The sequence below is a fragment of the Macrobrachium nipponense genome, chromosome 20 (assembly GCF_015104395.2).
Source record: "Macrobrachium nipponense isolate FS-2020 chromosome 20, ASM1510439v2, whole genome shotgun sequence".
Taxonomy (NCBI): domain Eukaryota; kingdom Metazoa; phylum Arthropoda; class Malacostraca; order Decapoda; family Palaemonidae; genus Macrobrachium; species Macrobrachium nipponense.
The window spans coordinates 20,796,019-20,815,951 of NC_061089.1; the positions used below are offsets into that span (position 1 = coordinate 20,796,019).

Genomic DNA, 19,933 nt, shown 5'->3' on the forward strand with positions numbered 1-19,933 from the left:
TAGAGGGAGGAACAGTCGGGTCAGTTAGAGGGGCACCCTCGCGCTTGGGGGAGGACGAACCCCACCCAGAGCGGACGGAAGACCCCGAATACAATTGAACATCCGGGTATCGGGCACCCTCCTCCACACTCGACGGATCGAGTGAGGAGAAGGACTCCGAAACCCCCCCCGCAGGGGAAGGCGCAAATCGTGGGGGCTGAGCTGGAGGCAGGAAGGATGACGAGGTATCTGTAACCAAAGGAGTCGCTGGAGAGCTTTCCGACGACTCCTTGGTCGACCTACGCCTCTTCCTACCCTCGTACAGCACCCACTGCACCTCGGACCAATTTACACAAACATTACATGGTTCGGTTCGGGAGCATTCTCGCCCCCGACACCGAAAACATAACTCATGAGGATCAATATCTGGGTAAGAGCGGAATCCGCCGCATTTACGCCCCTCCAGCCCGGGGACACACTACTACGGCAGCTGGTGGGCGCGGCGAAAGCTCTTCTTGATCCATGATTAAATAATTCACTTCACTCAATGAAAAATGAAAAAAGAGTACTTACAATTTCATTCAAGACCACAAACAAACCAGTCAGAAGAAATTGTAACATCCAAAGCACACGACGAAATAGCGGGCAGAGCGATGACGAACACGTCCTGTCACACCACGGCCGAAAGCAAAAGTGATTCTTCACCGCCCGGGCGCGCGCACGACCGGACAAGCAGTTAACTACCGTTCTCCCCTTGTTCGAAGCTTACGACCGTCCCAGCTGCCGCTAGTTACCTTCCTATTGTTAAAGGACCGAGGGTTTGTATTACGTATCGGAACAATTCACAATTAACCTGTAATGGACGGATACCATCACGAGTAACAATAACAGGTTATGAGTTGTGGGCTGATTAACTTATGGTGAGCATCAATATTATGCGCCATCGATTTGTAGGAATCAGGCAGGAAAAAGGTTCCATTACTTCAATGGCCTACAAATTTACTAATGGCAACTTTAGACTGGCTTGGCTTAGCATTTTTGGGTGTCCAAGTCAGTTGTGTTCTTGACTTGAAGGAGGCATGTTGTGTTTTTCTCTCTCACATGATGTCTTTTTATATACTTGCTCATAAATATACCCATGGGTTGCTGTTGGTTTTAGTTCTTATCTTTTATTACAGAATGTCAGTTATAATTGTAATTTTGCAAAGAAAAGTGCAAAGAAATATTAGAAAAAGCATGTATATAATCCACAAAAGTTACTGCATCTTTGCTCAGTAAATTTACTTAATATTTTACAAGAAATATACAAAGAATTTGTTACTTATCAGTTACGACAGCCTTGAGGGTAAAAGTTTCTATCTGTAGCTTGTCTAAATAGTTCATAGGGTGTTCTAGTAAGACTAGTCAAAACCAAGGTCAAATCCCAACTAGGTAGTTTGAGCTCTCTAGGGGAACGGGATTGCTCAAAACTAAATCAACATAATATTTCCCACGATGTACATAGTACATCTGTCTTTCATCCATAGAACTAGAGCTAGAGTGGGACTATAGCCCTTTATGACAGACAGAAAGATGTTTCTCCGTTCTGAAATAGACTGCTGAGCAATAGACTTCCAGTTTTCTGTTGCATCTTGTCAAGAAGAGATCTATTACTGGTCTTCCCTACAAGATAAATAGTCTGTTCGCCACATCTTAATGCAGACACACCTTTGTTCCTGACAGCTTAATTTGTATGCTACTACATTCCTTTTTCCTAGGATATACTATCTGGCCCTTATCTCTACTGAATTGTCCACAGTCCACTGATGTAGTTGGACTTCTCTACTGATTGATTGATTGATTATGAAATTTAAGTCTTGAGGACCAAGCGCCAGAACCCATCAGGATTGAATTGTCCACAGTCCATTGATGTAGTTGGACCGTCATAAGATGTAGCTGTAGAGACAGTAGTCCCCCGTTTGTTTATATACGCCACAACTGTAGTTTGTCCGACATCAAGACTACGGAGTGCCCCATTACCCTCTCCTGAAACTCCAGTAACACTAGAAGTGCTGCCTTCAACTCCAACACATTTATTTTGAGTAGTTTGTCTTGGAGACTCCATTCTCCCAAAACTTTCAGGTCCTCTTGATGAGCCCCCAAGCCTTTAGTTGATGCATCTGAGAACAAAAGAATATCCAGAGAGGGCACACGGAGAGGCACTCCTACTGTCAAATTGTGTTTGTTCAACCACCCCAAAGGTCGTTCCTCACCTCTGTAGACAAGGGGACTTGCATGTGAGGTTATTCTGTTGCTCGAGAAAAAAACTTCATCAGTCTCCAATGTAACGACATCAGATGTAGATGTCTGTGAGAAACAAATTTCTCTAGAGAAGTTAGTAGGCCCAGAACTAGTTCTCATTGGTTTGCTGGTTGTGCTTGATTGGACAGAAAGGAATTTACCACATTCTTGGAATTCTCTAGTCTTTGTTTGGATGGAAAAACTCTTGCCTGAACTGTGTTTATAACCATACCCAGATACAAAATCCTTTGACTGGGGGCTAGATGCCATCTGGAAGACTGAAGAGGCAGTCAATTCTAATGTAGCAGCTTCTTGGCATATAAGAGAAGGAGATTCCTTTCTAACTTGATCCAATGTCAGTCCTGGTCTCAGTTGAACAACGTCTTGGTTAATCTGTCTACCCAAGAGGGGAATAACTGAGTTGTGTAATATCCCTTATGTTGAGGTAGCGGAGGAAGGAGCAACTTGAATGACCTACTTGATCATAACAAGTTATCCTGACCTGAAATCCTTGAGTTCACATGTCGGAGGGCTGATTCTGCATGACTAGAAATTGGCAATTCAAAGGACATCTTAATAACATCCTATTGTTAAGATTGACGGGTTGTTTCGTATATGAACAACTTGTAATTGTCTTATAAAAGAGGCCCAAAAAGGGATTGTACATAGTCACTTTCAACTTCCTGTGGAAGGTAGGGAGAATTTTTTTAGAATTTTTTTTTTCTTACACCATTTGCATGTCTTCCTCTTCCCAGTGTTGTGTTTTCTTAAATTGACCGACCTCAAAGTTTGGTAGGTGTGGGGTGTTCCATATTGGTTTTTTAGCCCATCTCTTAAGGGTTAATCCATCCCTATTGTCCTTTATTGTTGTCTTTGCTTCATTGAAGATTCACTCCACTGTGGCTTGCTTACATTTGTTGTCTCTACAAAACATTACTCTAGAAACAGTAACAGGACCTCCTCATTTCTATAATGTGATATTTTAAACCATCTTAAATAATCTCTTGTGCTTAACTGTAAAAGACTTTTAAGTGAGAAGCTCTGGCTATCCATGTTGTGTGACATATGATTCATGGTTTCTTAACAGCAAAAGTAAGCTTCTTAAATGCTCATCCATTACTATAAGTAAGAGCCGATAAGAGATGTGGTATTGCTTACACCATGTATATTACGACTGAAGAATAAGTACGTAAAAGTGTATATTTAACATGAACTCAATACGCTCCATTACAATTATATTTTTGTCAGTGCTTGTAAATGGTGCTAATCACACTTCAACCCTCACACCAGTGTAGCCAGATTGTAAGTTACGAACTTCTCACATAGACATTCACTAATTTACGATAAATGAAATCTGAATACTAGCAGATAAGATTCTCAATTTTTAGCCCTCAATAACCAAGTACAATTTCAATTGTGTTTATATAAAATCATGAGTGTTTTGAGGTACTGTACTTTTAAACACACAGAAGACTCATTGGGAATCACAAAACATTTCTTTAAAGAATTCTTCTTTCAATTTAATATATTTTAGTAACATGAGATATCAAGATCATTACAGTACTTCTAAATTATTCTATGATTTATTCTGTACTGGATTCTGAGGCCAGAGTGAAGAAGTTCTCAAAATTTTTTCAGAATTACTTGTGCAATTTATTGAATTACCCAGATATCTTGAACTGACAGTCACATCAGTTATACATCTCAATACAAAATGATCTGTTAAATAAAATATACACAAATCACTCACATAAATGTTAGTCTTATAAAATCCAACTAAGAATAAATCTCCCAAAAGTTTTACCCAAAGAGAAAGAATTATAGTAGTGTAATGATGAAAGATTACAGTTACTGAATATGCACTGCATGATATATAAAATGAAATGATAAGTAGTGGGAACTTTCATGCGTGCCTTGAGATGACCTTAAATATCACTGTTAATTAAGAAGCACTGTTCATTAAAAAGAATGAAAAAAAGGTTCACTGTTCATTAAAAAGAATGAAAAAAAGGTTAACTTGATTTTTAACCTAAATTAAACTAGTACAGTACCTATATGAAATTATACATCCAAAGGATACTCAACTTGTTTGATTATATCTTAACACAATATTAAGATGTCTTTGTAGCTAAAAAGGATACCTATTTAAAGTCTGCTTTTTGACAACTTAAGTGTGATTTACAAACAGACCAATGTACTGTAGTTAATATATCCACTCTTACTACAAAAGGGTGTCAGACAAGTTTGTTGTTGTGATTTTTAGGCGTTATTGACAAAGACATGCACTGTGCTGTAATTAATATCCCCATTCCTATCATATGTACAGTGTCATTCTTGTAATGTCTCATAATTATATTTCTTAACCTTTCAACCATAACAGAACATTATTTCTAACCATTTTAGAATTGCAGAAATACCAACAACTTCAAATTAATATATTTTATTATTTTCATTCCTACCATTGGAATTTTTATAACAATTTTGTGAGTTAATAAATGAAAATAATGCAGTAGACAGCTCCTGACCCAGGTTTAGTGGCCACAGTTTTTAAGTGTAGAGGGCTGCAGTAACTTGGGCTATGCTTTGTTAGCCTACTTTTATTTCCAAATCATTGGTTATATCTTAGTAAATTTGTGATACTCTAACTTTAAAGGAAGTAGTTTCATTATTTAGGGCAAAAGTTGTAATAAGAATAGAAGTAATAATATGAGCTGCAAACCAAGGTCAGAGGTGTGAGGGATTAACCACTTCATAATTAACCATCTATATTTTACATGTACTTGGATAAAACCTGGAGCAGTCTAAACTAGAACTAGCATAGGAAGCCTAATATAATGTAGCTAACATCCAGAATTGACCCAATATTATAGTTTAAAAGTAAGGATAGGTCATGGTAAACCACTGGTGCATTAGTACTATTAACATACCCTGCATGCTGTGGTTTAATACAATGATTACCTAGTGCATGTAGTATATTAAATATACACCATTCCATTCGAGCAAAGGTCTTTTGGTAGGGCTATCAATTTACTATATGTATTTTTTGCAATCTATCTTCTTAAACTCACTTGCATAAAGCCATTTTCCTTTTGATAAAAATAAAAGAAATAAAGAGGGAATGCAAGACTAAAATGGCATTACAGCAGTATTGTAGCTGGAGATATCAGAGGGGCCCTGGCTTTACTGGGACGTGGGTAAGGATGCTTGCGCTGGACTGGATATCATTAGTAGGCTAACATTAAGGTATTAATTTTATTTTGCACATAGAATTTTGCCCTATTCTTCCAAAACATTTGGCTTGTTATTTGGCTACTGTATTGATTTACATAATTCTTCCAAAAAAGACAGAATTAACCAATCACACTTTATTGCTATCCTAGGTAGTCTACAGTGAGACTACCAATTTTTGGAAGATCTAGGGTACTATTCCGCGGCGGCCTAGACTATGGCAGTTGCGATTTTTCAATGCAGTTTTCCCTCCTGAACAAGAATTTTAAGAAATATTTATTCGGACGGCTGTAATTAACCCCTGGGGGCTAGTACTAAACACAGCGAAATATATTGGACGCCCCAATCCCTAGTGAATGTCGTATCTGCGGTTACGTTCCTTGCAGTCCGTGCGGAACTATTCTGTAGAATTACTAGGTACCCAATTTTCACCTACCTACCTGGTATGCTTTATGATTCAATTCTTAAATTTTATGCCAATTCCTTTTTATTTTCCTAGTCTAAACTGCAACCTTTAATTAGGCTGAATGGTTATGCTAACAAAGACCACACAGAAAACAATAGGCTACTTCAGTTATAGGTAAGTGCCTTTGTTCGAACTGCACCTACTTGGATCATGGAATATAAGGAAGTTATTATTCCTACTAGGACCATGCTTGAGATGATTACAGCAATGGCTCATATATTCTGCTGTAGTTCACATCTGGGCTGGGCTACTTCCGGATTAGTTAATCATTCCCGGGTGTTCCTAGAATAATGTTAGCCATGACTAGAATACGCATACTTAGCCTTTAAAGGTACAATGGCTTGCCTAGGAATAATTCTTTCATATGAATTGTGCCAAATTAAAAATATTTCCATCAAAGGTAACGCTGATTTAACATTTTTGAAAATATAATACGCTTAGTGTGACCGGACGAGCAAGTGACGGAAATCCGAGTCTGATTGGTCTGTATACCCAAGTCAACAAATATAAAAGATGAAAAATATTTTCCTCCTTAAACAGTGCATATTCACACTCTTGTTATTTAACATACTCACCATCGCCCATGACAGAAAAATAAGATTCTTCAGTTCAATAATATAGCATAGTACTTCCACAAAAAAGTTCACTAAATTCACTTCCAGTTGGATCAATCTTGATTTCCAGTTCACTGAAATTCGATAACTCAAGTCCACACACGCGCACACTTACGTATGGTCTCTTAATTGATATTTAAGTCTGTTTTAAGAACCGGGCAGCAAAGAAATAATCCAAACTGGGTCATATTTGCGGCGAACTTTCCCTACTGTCGACCACCGCCGCCATGTTTGTTGTGGTACGAGGACGCTCTCAGGGTGTCTGCTGCCTTCTGCTCTTACCAAATATATTCGACATTTCTAAATTGTTCCGTTCGTCTCTCACCTTTGAGAGCCATGTAATAAAAAGCAGGCGGAAGCTGTTACTTTTAACGCATTCTGTATAATAAAGATGCTGTTTCATGGTGAAAACCTACCATTTAAATTTGTTAATATCGTTCACATCAACAATTATTTTGCTTTCAATGTTTTGATGAGCGAAAAGATTTGGAAGTGACTTCGAAGTGAGATCTCTGCCTCTCCCCTCGCTCGACGAGAGCGCCCCACCCCTCTGTTGGTGTCTTAGAAAATGGGAATCGATCAATAATCTATGTCACTTGTAGATTATTATAGATATTATTATAAGCAGCAGAAATGTTTATTTCCGTGACTTTATAATTACAGCTATTCTAACATGGCATCACAGAGAATACGTGAAATAGGTAGTGAAGAAAATAGTTGCTGGTAATCAATTTTTTTTTGCAATCAAATTTATTCCTAATTAATTCGCATTTACTGCTCTACAAACTAATAGATGTTTAAAAGTTTCCAGAGCTCAATACAAAACCAAGTTTGTATAAATTGAAACGTTGCCTCATATCGTGCCGTTACGGAAATCGGCCGCTTACAGTTTCTTTTGACGGGAATTTCCACCAAGAAGAAAATATCTACTGAAGGAGGGTATTTCAAACCAAGTCATAATTCGCCTGGAATAGCATCATTCCAACTTTCCCAGACATGTCTTGAAAGAAACACAGCGCCCGTATCCCCTTTTAGATTTGAATCTCTTAAAGCTGATACGGCGTCGTCAGTTCTGCAAAGCATATCTTCACTCTTTACAGTATTGAAAAACCTAGCTAAAACTTTGGTAATAGACAGAAGAACAAAACACAGTTGCCCATAATCTTAAAGGAGATTTACTTGGTTAGACCGCATCACTGCAAAATAAGATATCGTGTTGCATCTACAAAACACAGATGATTGCTCACAGTAGGTAACAAAAGCTGATCCTGTTCAAACCTCTCACTAAATCGAGGTATTAAACATGTAAAATTGCCTCCAAAACTACACGAGAGAAGAATGAATATCCTAAATGGAGTATGAAATTATTTTCGTCGGGCATTTGCATGGTGCATTGATGGTATTTGCCCAGGATATAGTGGGAACTTGTCCCTCATTGATGGATAAGCCAGAGCGCCTCTGTGATTGGCCAATCGCGGGCCACAGGAATAGACCAAATTAAGCGAATGAATATTCATTCTGCAACGCCAGTGGAGCTAAGTCAACCGAAAAAGCAAAGGTCCGGAGTAAATTGGGATGGTACAAAGCTGACAAAGGTGTCAGGGGTTAGTGCATTCTCGTAGTCAGCAGTTGGCCTGTTTGTGCGTAGGTCACGGTACCTTTAGTTTTCTTGAAGGTGTTAGACCTTTCTTAAGAGGCGTAGGCGTCAGGTTGCGCTTTTATCACATTCTTATCAATAGCTCACTCCTATTTCTTGTCGTTAAGTTTTGCGTTGCCTGTCTAATGTATTTTGTCTCGAATATTCTGGGAACCGGTTGATTCGATGATTCGTTTGTCTGTGAAACATGTTCAATTTCAATTTTATATGATTAGCTATTTCCATTCAAGGCCGTGAGGAAGTTAAGCCTCTTTTGTAAGGCCGTTAGAGAGTTATCATTTTAAAGAGCAGATCGGTGTATCATTCTATTTCTAGGGAGATGCACCCACCGAAGATATCTTGGTAAATATACGTGTATCTAATAATAAAATCCGGAACCCTGTTGGTCTGGTTTGCAACTTGTGCTTTCATCCTGCCAGATAAACAGATGTGACTTTAGCGAAACTTATTTTCTCTCATTATGATCCATAATAAAGGACCAGGAAAGGGTAGCTAATTCGGCGTGAACCGGGGTTGGAAGAAGGAGTTATATTTGATCAGCTTTCGCTTTGCTAATGGGACGAGAGTGCCGCTGTATATTAATTTTTGGTATGTCATTTCATAGCGTAAACAAGTACACGAAAAGAAATACCTGAAAAGGCCGAAAATCCAATCAGATTTCCAAGCTAGAAACACACACACACACACACACACACACACACACACATATACTATATATATATATATATATATATATATATATATAATATATATATATATAATATATATATAAAGGTTTTTGCCACGGTGGCAAAAACCTCCATTTATACATAGCATCACGTTTTATATACTTCGTGATCAAGTAATTGAAATATATTAATTACTATATATAAATATATATATAAATTATAATATAAATTATTATCTATATAAAGTATATATTTAATATATAGCAATATATATATATATGTATATCAGGAAATCTTAATAGTCTTTTTAACTGTTTTGCAATAACGCTCTTCAGATTTTCAGAATTTCTCATCTGTACACAAAACTGTAATGTTTAAAATAGACTTAAGGCTTTCGAGACATATTATGACTTTTTTTTTTTTACTCGGGAAAAAGACGGAAAAAGGCCGACCTTGGTCAGTGAAGTGAAGGTACGTGATTTAGGACAAGTTAAATGTTTCAGGAAATAGAGCGGAGCGCTTGATAGACAGATACACAGTCCCTGGTGTCACAGGGACTGTGGTCATCGCAATGTACTTTCACGCGGTATATGTGATTGCAAATAATGATGTGTGTAAGTCACTTAAATATTTATGTTTGAAATAAAAGACTATACAGAATTCTGCAAACCGTTTTCGTGTCACACTTATTGCTTTTTTGCACTAAGGAATCCACACGTTTAATTCATGAAGCCCTGTACACACTTGGAAACATTGTTTGGAAACAATGTTTGGAAACGGTTTCCAAACAGTTTGGAAACTGATTCCGAAAACTTGATTCCAAACAGTTTGGAAACAGTTTTCAAACTGTTTGGAAACAGTTTTCAAACTGTTTGGAAACAGTTTGCAAATTATTTGTAAACTACTTCCAAACAATGTTTCCTGTCCACACCTCAGTTGTGGTCATGTCTGTGATGAGGTAAGAGGTTGCTGCAGCAGCGTCTGCATTTTACTTGGCACTTTTGATAAAGTCAAGGGAGGTCAAGAAAAAGAGAAAGATATGGGTGAGGAATTTTTTGAAAAAGGACCCTATGGTGATTTGCCTTTGGCGGCTATCCCCGTCAAGGCATCCATCTTTTTAATTCTATTTTTGTAATCCACATTTGTTACATCCCACAATGTTGGGGATGAATGCAGCAATTCAATTAGTTCTAGAGTTTTCTCGGCAGACCACATTGTGTTATCACTGCAAGTCTCGAGTAGGTACTAATTCATCGTCGCCTCGGCCGCACACACACACACACACACACGCACACACACACACACACACCACAAACACACACACACACACACACACGCAGTGTTTCCCATTCTGGATGGGAAACAGTAATTCGTGAAATGGTGTTTGGAAATGGTTTTGCAAAACAGTTTGGAAACAGTTCCAAACTGTTTAGAAACAGTTTGTAAGCAGTTTGGAAACATTGTTTGCATACAGTTTGGAAACAGTTTCCAAACTGTTTGGAAACCGTTTCCAAGCTGTTTGGAAACCGTTTCCAAACATTGTTTCCAAACAATGTTTCCAAGTGTGTACGGGGCTTTAGACTGAATTTTGTCACTGCTGATAGATAAGCAGCCATCCAATGAATACTTTAAGACGCTGCTCGTTGATATGAACGTGCCATAGGGTGGGGAGGTGATCGATCAATTCCAATCAAGGCTAAAAAAAAAGAAAAAAATCTTATCTGTGAGGGGAATGAATAATGAGGATGAATTCGGACATATCTGTAAAATCAGATGGAAAGGAGGCCTTAGTAGATGTTGATTATTCAGAAAAGGGAAAAAACGTAAGAAAAAAATTAACAGACAGGACGTCAGGGCGAGAGTGCAGAACAGATATGGCTCGACAGATGTAAGAACGGTTGGTGTGGAGTTGCAGTGTTTCTTGTGGCTGCATAATTTAGGCTTCCCCCTGTGTGTATGAGTGTGTAAGCTGGGGTCCACTGAGACTTTTGAAACGATGTTCCACACAATGTCATAAGGTGCAGAAACGGATGAAAATCAGTGGACAAATACATAGATGCAGTGAACTCATTTTCTGAAATATTCATTGTTTGCCATTGAACTAAAGAGAGAATTAGGTACTTAGCAGTTAGTCGAGTGAGACACAGCCAGGATAGAGAGAAAGAGGCATACGTTTATGCATAACGTGTGTGTACATTTTTCTCCGAGAAAGGGGTAACGCTCGAAGGTGTTAGACTAACGGTTCTCAGCAAGCCTTTCCGGGATGAGACTGCTAGACCCCATACCTTGCCATACCCCTTCTTGGACTCCCACATGATGCTGGTGCCCATTCTCGGATTGGTCGTATCTCGTATCTCGTGCATATATATATATATATATAGATGTAAATATCCGTATGTATATATACTGTATATATATATATATATAATATATATATTATATATATATATATATATATATATATATATATATATATATATATATATATATATATATTTATATATAGAGAGAGAGAGAGAGAGAGAGAGAGAGAGAGAGAGAGAGAGAGAGAGAGAACATTCAAGGGAGCAATAATAATACAAAATTAAGACTAATGTTATCCATCCCTAGGGAGTACATGCAAAACATAATTAACTCAAATAATGGTTCGTTATATCAATGAACGCTCGAGTGGAACTAACCATTTTTTCCTCACGTGCCGTAGTATAGGAGCGCTGGCACCTGTTCTCAACGCCGCTTGTTATTTTTGTTACATAGTTTGAATAACTGTTCATTACCTTATGCCAAATCCGTCGCTACCATTAATCGGGGCCGGTGTACGTATATACATGTCATAACTCTTGTACCAGAATTATATATTTTGATGTATACTAGAATAGGTAACGTTTCATTTTCATCATTATTATTGCTGGCAACACATGTGAAGGGCTTCAAAGGTCACAAGAATGAAAAGGCAATGCCTGTGAAATATGTAGCTATTCACCCTTCGTTTACAGGAGTGTTATCATAATTGTAGTAACTTCGTTGACCTTTGATTTTGTGATTTTGGTTTTTGACCTTTAGCCTCACCATTGAATTTTTTGTAATATAAGCGAAGATCTTTAGCTCTGTCTCTCTTGGTTAAAGTGTAACACGTCTCTACTTCCTATTGCAGGAAAAGTGTATCTCTCTCCCTATTTCATAACTTAATGTCACTTCATACTATACAACGTATCTAAAATCTTTATACTTACCGTTAAGATAAAACAGACCTCTTTTCTCCTGTGTGTGAAATAACAAAACACATTCTCTCTCTCTCTCTCTCTCTCTCTCTCTCTCTCTCTCTCTCTCTCTCTCTCTCTCTCTCTCATGTCAGGTGTAGCGCGAGAGAAGTAGGACGCAGCAGAAGACATTGCGGAAGCAATTACAAGATGGAAAACGAAACAAAACCACGCGAAAGTGGGGCCTGATCCTCTCCATGTCAAAGGTAATGTTTGTTCGAGGTTTTTTTCCCTCTCCAGCCTTTCTTCCGCTTCTTCTTTTTTATCGCCATAATAGTTGCAGTTGGCCGTGGGGAAGTGGATGGGGATGTTTCGCTCCTTTTATTTGTTCCTTCGTCTTCACAGTAGTGCGCGTCGCGCGATGCGCTAAGATTAATATTTGTGCTTTTCTTTTCTTTTCTAAATCATTGAAATTCTAATTTCACACGATTTAGATATAATTGTTTTCCATATGATTTGTTTCTTTATAAGTGAGGAGTGAAAAGTAGTATTTTTTTACTCTTGGTAAACTCTATAGAAAATGCTCACATAAGACATATGAAATGTATGTACATGATTATAGTAGGTTTCCGTGATTCTGTTTCACTGATTCCGTGAATTATTCATTATCAGAGAATGATGTTACTTTAACAAGCTTTTATTCCACTATGCACACGTACAATATACGGTACTGGATATTTCTTGACAGTATATTTTGTTATTACTTTTATGCATTACTATTTCAAAAAGAAGTTCCTCCTCATAATTGGGGATGACTTCAAAGAAAATGACGAAACACAAATTATTTTTCATATACCCATTATTATTATTATTATTATTATTATTATTATTATTATTATTATTATTATTATTTATTATTATTATTATTATTTATCTATTTATTTATTTTTTGTTCAATCACAGTCATCTTATTCGATTGGGTGGTTTTTATAGTGTGGGATTCCGGGTTGTATCTTGCCTTCTTAGGAGTCCATCACTTTTCTTACTATGTACGCTGTTTCTAGTAGCACACTCTTCTGCATAAGTCCCGGAGCTATTTCAGCATCTAGTTTTTCCAGATTCCTTTTCAGGGATCTTGGGATCGTGCCTCCTAATGCCCCTATGATTAAGGGTACAATTTTCACTGGCATTTCCCACATCCTTCTTATTTCTATTTTCAGGTCTCATAATTATTATTATTCCATAAATCAAATAGAATATATTAGGCAATGACAGCAAACTGTGTCAGAAGTTGATAATATTAGCCACAGAAATCCTTTACTAATTTTCCCAAAGGTACGGTTATATGATCTTGGACACAGGAGTAAGACTTCCAGAATATCTGTCGGATGGACACACTTTACTGCAAGGGAGGATCGGAGGAGAGGACAAAAAACATTATAACGCTGTTATAACGTTGAATAAATCTTGAGAGAGAGAGAGAGAGAGAGAGAGAGAGGTATACCCGTCAGAATTAGCATATAACAAGTTCAAACGCAAAATTCATGTTAATTATTTCAGCGACAAGAAATAATTATATCCATCATTATCATCGCACTGATAGAAATAACGACGATAAATATGGGAGACAGCTGCCACATTCTTCATGGCAAATTATACGCGTTCCACGAGTCATATCGCCTATAATTATCAGCAGTTATGTTTTCTTGGTCTAATTAAGGGAAGCATTCAGATCAATTAATGTGACAGCGATAAAATGAGTCTTATTTCCCGAGTGTAGTAAACCTCCCGAACAGTTTTTTGCATTCCTTTCATTCGCTGTGATTTTTTCTACTCTCTCTCTCTCTCTCTCTCTCTCTCTCTCTCTCTCTCTCTCTCTCTCTGAAGAGAATGATGAACCTATCAAATGAAAGAACAAGATTTGATTAATTGCGACACATCACAGAGCCCTCGGCATTCAAATTGTCTAATAAAATTACGGGAATTTTTGAAACATCTGACACAGTATTGTTAAAGGTTGGGGTGCATATTTGTCGTTCGAAATTCTAGTTTTACAGACTTCCGTTGAGAGGTGTTATAATGAATGAAATACTGAATGAACAAGAAAGATTTTTATTTAGTTAAGTTCGTTTATTGGTCATAATAATATGAATAACATGGCATCCTGTTACCGACACCGGATGATATTGCCCAGTAAATTATTATTATTATTAATTATTATTCTTATTATTATTATTATATTATTATTATTATTCTTATTATTTTTTTTTTGCTCTATCACAGTCCTCCAATTCGACTGGGTGGTATTTATAGTGTGGGGTTCCGGGTTGCATCCTGCCTCCTTAGGAGTCCAGCACTTTTCTTACTATGTGTGCCGTTTCTAGGATCACACTCTTCTGCATGAGTCCTGGAGCTACTTCAGCCTCTAGTTTTTCTAGATTCCTTTTCAGGGATCTTGGGATCGTGCCTAGTGCTCCTATGATTATGGGTACGATTTCCACTGGCATATCCCATATCCTTCTTATTTCTATTTTCAGATCTTGATACTTATCCATTTTTTCCCTCTCTTTCTCTTCAACTCTGGTGTCCCATGGTATTGCGACATCAATGAGTGATACTTTCTTCTGACTTTGTCAATCAACGTCACGTCTGGTCTGTTTGCACGTATCACCCTATCCGTTCTGATACCATAGTCCCAGAGGATCTTTGCCTGATCGTTTTCTATCACTCCTTCAGGTTGGTGCTCGTACCACTTATTACTGCAAGGTAGCTGATGTTTCTTGCACAGGCTCCAGTGGAGGGCTTTTGCCACTGAATCATGCCTCTTTTTGTACTGGTTCTGTGCAAGTGCCGGGCATTCACTTGCTATGTGGTTTATGGTTTCATTTTTCGTATTGCACTTCCTACATATGGGAGAGATGTTATTTCCGTCTATCGTACTTTGAACATATCTGGTTCTTAGGGCCTGATCTTGTGCCGCTGTTATCATTCCTTCAGTTTCCTTCTTTAGCTCTCCCCTCTGTAGCCATTGCCATGTGTCATCGCTGGCTAGTTCTTTAGTCTGTCTCATGTATTGTCCGTGCATTGGTTTGTTGTGCCAGTCCTCTGTTCTGTTCTTTCTGTCTTTCTCCTGTCTCTGTATATTTTTGGGTCTTCGTCTACTTTTATTAGTCCTTCTTCCCATGCACTCTTTAGCCACTCGTCTTCACTGGTTTTCAGATATTGCCCCAGTGCTCTGTTTTCGATGTTGACGCAGTCCTCTATACTTAGTAGTCCTCTCCCTCCTTCCTTTCGTGTTATGTATAGTCTGTCCGTATTTGCTCTTGGGTGTAGTGCTTTGTGTATTGTCATATGTTTCCTGGTTTTCTGATCTATGCTGCGGAGTTCTGCCTTCGTCCATTCCACTATTCCTGCGCTGTATCTGATTACTGGCACTGCCCATGTATTTATGGCTTTTATCATATTTCCGGCGTTGAGTTTTGACTTGAGTATCGCCTTTAGTCTCTGCATATATTCTTTCCTGATCGTGTCCTTCATCTTTTGGTGTTTTATATCTCCTCCTTCCATTATTCCCAGGTATTTGTATCCTGTCTCATCTATGTGTTTGATGTTGCTCCCATCTGGTAGCTTTATCCCTTCAGTTCTCGTTACTTTGCCTTTTTGTATGTTGACTAAGGCGCATTTTTCTATTATTATTATTATTATTATTATTGATGCTCACATATGGAGAAGCGTAACATACAGATAAATGATATATATAAAGTTGGCAACTCGGTAGCAAATGAAAAATGAGGTTGACTACCATAGTTACTAACAACTTACATCTATTTGTTTTTGGATGACCATCGTCGAAACTCACTGCTCCGTTTTTTTGTCGTTTTATAAATGAGGCTTTTGTTCTGAATAATAATAATAATAATAATAATAATAATAATAATAATAATAATAATAATAATAATAATAATAATAATAATAATAATAATACAGCAGATTTTTTTTCTTGTGGTTTAGCGATTGCCTAAGAGCTCATTATTGTTTTAATATACTTTCATTTGACAGGATTCAGGAAGCCTTGATGTTATTCACACATGTAAGATATGATTGCATTCATACAGCTTCTGGAGCGTACGTGTAAGATGATACTATATCAAACTGTTATTAGTCTCTCTCTCTCTCTCTCTCTCTCTCTCTCTCTCTCTATTTTGGTAGGGTGAAGATAAAATTTTGATTTAGTGTTGTGAGAACCACAACAACAGCTGCTGCTAGCTCTGCTGTTATTATATTAATTATTATCATTATTATTATCATTACCAATATACTACCCAGAAGGCGTAGGTTCTAATCCCCTTGGTGAAAATGGTTCCCAGTTGTAGTGAATCCGATATTAATGATTTATTCATAGTTTACTATTTGAATATGAGAATATCCTTTGTGAAATTGGTGACATTCTTACAAATACATAAAGACAAATGTAATAAGTGATTAAAAATAACCTAAATTGTTAATTATAATAATTCATAGAACTATTAATGTATGGTTCAATACATTAACCAAACATATCATAAAGATATACAAATAAAGGAAAATGGCTGATTGTTCATTAACGTAATGGAACTGAAGCCTTAGTGAAACTGTGGGACCAATATTTCGAGTCTTTCTCTTGAGATAATTTAAGCCGTCAACAAAGTCAACAAACGAATCTCAATATATTTTTTAAATTTAGCAAGTGGGAAGACTTATCTATTCCAGGTTATTGGAAATTGCTCTCCTAGAGGGACTTTATTGAATGATAATAATTAGGCATTCTCCTTTATTTCTTTTGTATGGTTTTTGACGGACTGGGTGAAAAGGGAAAAGAAAGCACCATTAGTCTTTATATAGAAATAATACTTAGGCGCGTGCGAACCAGAATCCATGAGATAACGTTTATAAAAGAGGATGGGCATATGACACGAATAAAGAGGCGAGTAAGAAATCCCGTTATTGTTCAGTGATAGAAGCAAGACCTAGTCTAGTGGAAAAAGAAGGATGTAGGTAACAAATTCGATACTCCGTTGGAATGGATGAAGGACGAAAGCAAGTTATTCCACACATTGAGCATGCCTTGGTGAAAATCAGCTCTAGACGTCCAGGAGGTTAGTGAGAGAGAGAGAGAGAAGGAGAGAGAGAGAGAGAGAGAGAGAGAGAGAGAGAGAGAGAGAGAGAGAGAGAGAGAGAGGCGCATGAATCGCCCCCAAAAGGCCGCAATACCTCCAAAGGGAAGCTTAACTCACGTAAGGGCAAGGATCACTGTTAAAGTGAGGAGTCATCAAAAAGAATTATATTTCTTACGAGGTTAAGGAGCTACCTTCAGAGTCGAGTCACCATATTTAAGCTCTTTCATAATGACACGATTATCAACCCTCTCACAAAGGATATGGGTTATTCGTTAATGACTACGGCGTTGAAGGAGGATAAGAGGCCTGATGTGGACCTTTCGACTCAGAGCGTCCAATAGGCACCGAATTTTAGAATGAATATTGGCCAGTATATGTGTTAAGATCTTACGATTTCACGAAAGCACTCTTTTTCAAATTTAGAATGGTTGTTGTTTATGCCAATTCCAAAACTTGAAGTGATTATTACTTTGCAAATTTTGGAAATTGACATCTCTAGTGATATTTTTAGGTTTTATTGTTCGATCTCATATCCGTATCCCTGTTTATAATAACAATTATTTATAGAGAAATGATTGTTGGTGCTAAACTGACCTTGTGCTAGCACGGGGTTTTGCTTGTATGAAAACATCATAGTACTGTTATATATTTCCTGTGAAGAAAAAGATAAAAGATGTGTAAGATACCAAAATCTTTTAAGCCATTTGATGCCAGTCAAAGAAAACGTGTGTTAGCTGTGGATTCAGGAAATGAGTGAGTCATAGAGAAAGTATGTGGGATGAACAATATCATTCCGGCCCAAGATGGGCGTAGACTTGGTGGTCGGTGAAGGAACCAGCAATGAAGGATTAAGCTATTATGCTTGGTCATAATAGCCTTGCAGGCTGTGCTTAAATAGAATTAGGAGCTGGCAGAGAGGAAAAGCCACTTATCTCAAAAGAACCAAAAGATAATGTCCTTGATATGTACTTGCTTTTTGACAACGAAAACCAGAGCGTGGTTATAGTTGATGATAGGGGCTTATCTTGTAAAAGGAGTGGCTTGTTTATCTTTTCATCTGATGGATGCGAAGGGGAGGGAGCCACACGAAGCACAAAAAGACGGCTTTACCCGGACTGAGACCCATATCCTTCCTTCCCCCACAGGTGGAAAGTTAATCCAGATATGGCCTTCCATTTTGACGTTTATTAACCAAGAAGAGCAACCAACATTACAATTTCGAAGATAAATAGAATAATTCGTCAATTACCGTCTTACAGATGAATTTTCTGTTCCTTATTGCGCTCATTATCTGTGGAAGAAGGAATCTTGTCATTTAGAGATAAAGCGGCAACAAATCGCCATGATATGGGTGGTTAATCAATATATACTTTCTCTAATTAAGTTTATTATCTGGGAGAAAGAAAAAAATAATCTGAGGATTTGGAAGTAAAGAATGCGTGACTCATCCTGATTCAGATTGTTTCTCGTAGAGCAAGAGCAGTTAAAGTAATGTAGTATTTTTTCCCCCTTTGGCATCTATTATGTATTGAAAAAAGCAATCTTAGGATTCTGGAGAATATGACGCTTTAAATCACCACTAAACGCGTTTCCACACGAGTGAGAATAGCTACTCCATATATTTCTTTATCTCGTTGCGTCTAGTTTCAGCAGGAAAAACAATCCCAACATTCTGAGAACAAAGACCGTAAATCACCTTCGTGCAGATTAGCTCTGCGGCAGATACTGCGCTACCGCCACCATCTCCCACATTTCCTTTAATCTATGGGATACAAAGGCGCCCCAGGAAGCACCAGGGTTCGGGAAAGGCAACTTTGGCATTGTGTAAGGCCAAGTAGCGTAGGGCAGGACCCACCTATAAACTGTTCTAATGGATCCTGGAGCAGGGTAACTTTGGGGGGAAACATGAAAACAACAACTAAACGTTCGAGTTCAGTCAGGATGTGTGGAGGTCGTCCTGATCCTTTGATGTCATAAATATTCATCACGAAAGGAACAGGGACGCAAATACACAAAGCAAAAAGGAAAAAAAATTATAGCGTAAACACGTCTGATGATTACAGGTTGGTCAAAGTACACATGACGTTTTTGGGGGAAATTTTAATGAGGGCAAGGACATGCAGTGTTTATTCCCTTTCACGTGGAAGACCCAAAGGACGGTGTGTGGGTTTCATCGATTCGATTTCCTGGATGCGATGAACATACTTATATGGAGTGAAATGATAATTTTTTGAATGGTTAACTTCTCGGTTTCCCAATTTTTTTTATATCTTCGAGAAGTTAAGCATTCAATATGCAGCCATTGCATAACTATCTTGTTTGCTACCACAGCTGGAAGTAAGGAGGTAATGGAATGCGAAAATCAATAAGTTTTGTAGACATATTTTGAAAAGCTTACGACCCATGCCTATATACATGTAAAAAGTCTACATTTTGGAATCTTCAGCACCATTCCCGGCTGTGTTGTGCAGTGTCAGCATGTTAATGATCACACTATAATTAACATCTTCACGGAAGTAGGCTAAAAAGGAAAAATGTATTTTCGAGTCAGTTGTCTCTTGGAAACCCCTAAAGCCTTTGATTTATCTCATTTAACATGCAAATAAAAACAGAATAAATGATCAGTGTTCATTGATCGTGTCTAAAAGTGTACATCGAAGGCCATGAGACAGCAGTAGCAGTTAC

General features: G+C 37.7%; 1 protein-coding gene across 4 annotated transcripts in view; it reads right to left on the reverse strand.

The window, feature by feature from the left end:
- Window positions 1–6,826, reverse strand: part of LOC135222928 (mucin-2-like) — a 53,388-nt gene extending 46,562 nt beyond the window's left edge. For 2 of the 4 annotated variants that reach the window (XM_064261391.1, XM_064261372.1), the window contains exon 1: window positions 6,529–6,824. The gene's annotated coding sequence lies outside the window, so the exon portion shown is untranslated. Of the gene's footprint in view, window positions 1–6,096; window positions 6,481–6,528 lie in introns of those variants that run through there. The other 2 variants (XM_064261379.1, XM_064261388.1) reach the window with 2 other exon arrangements.
- Between the last annotated feature and the right edge of the window lie 13,107 nt (window positions 6,827–19,933).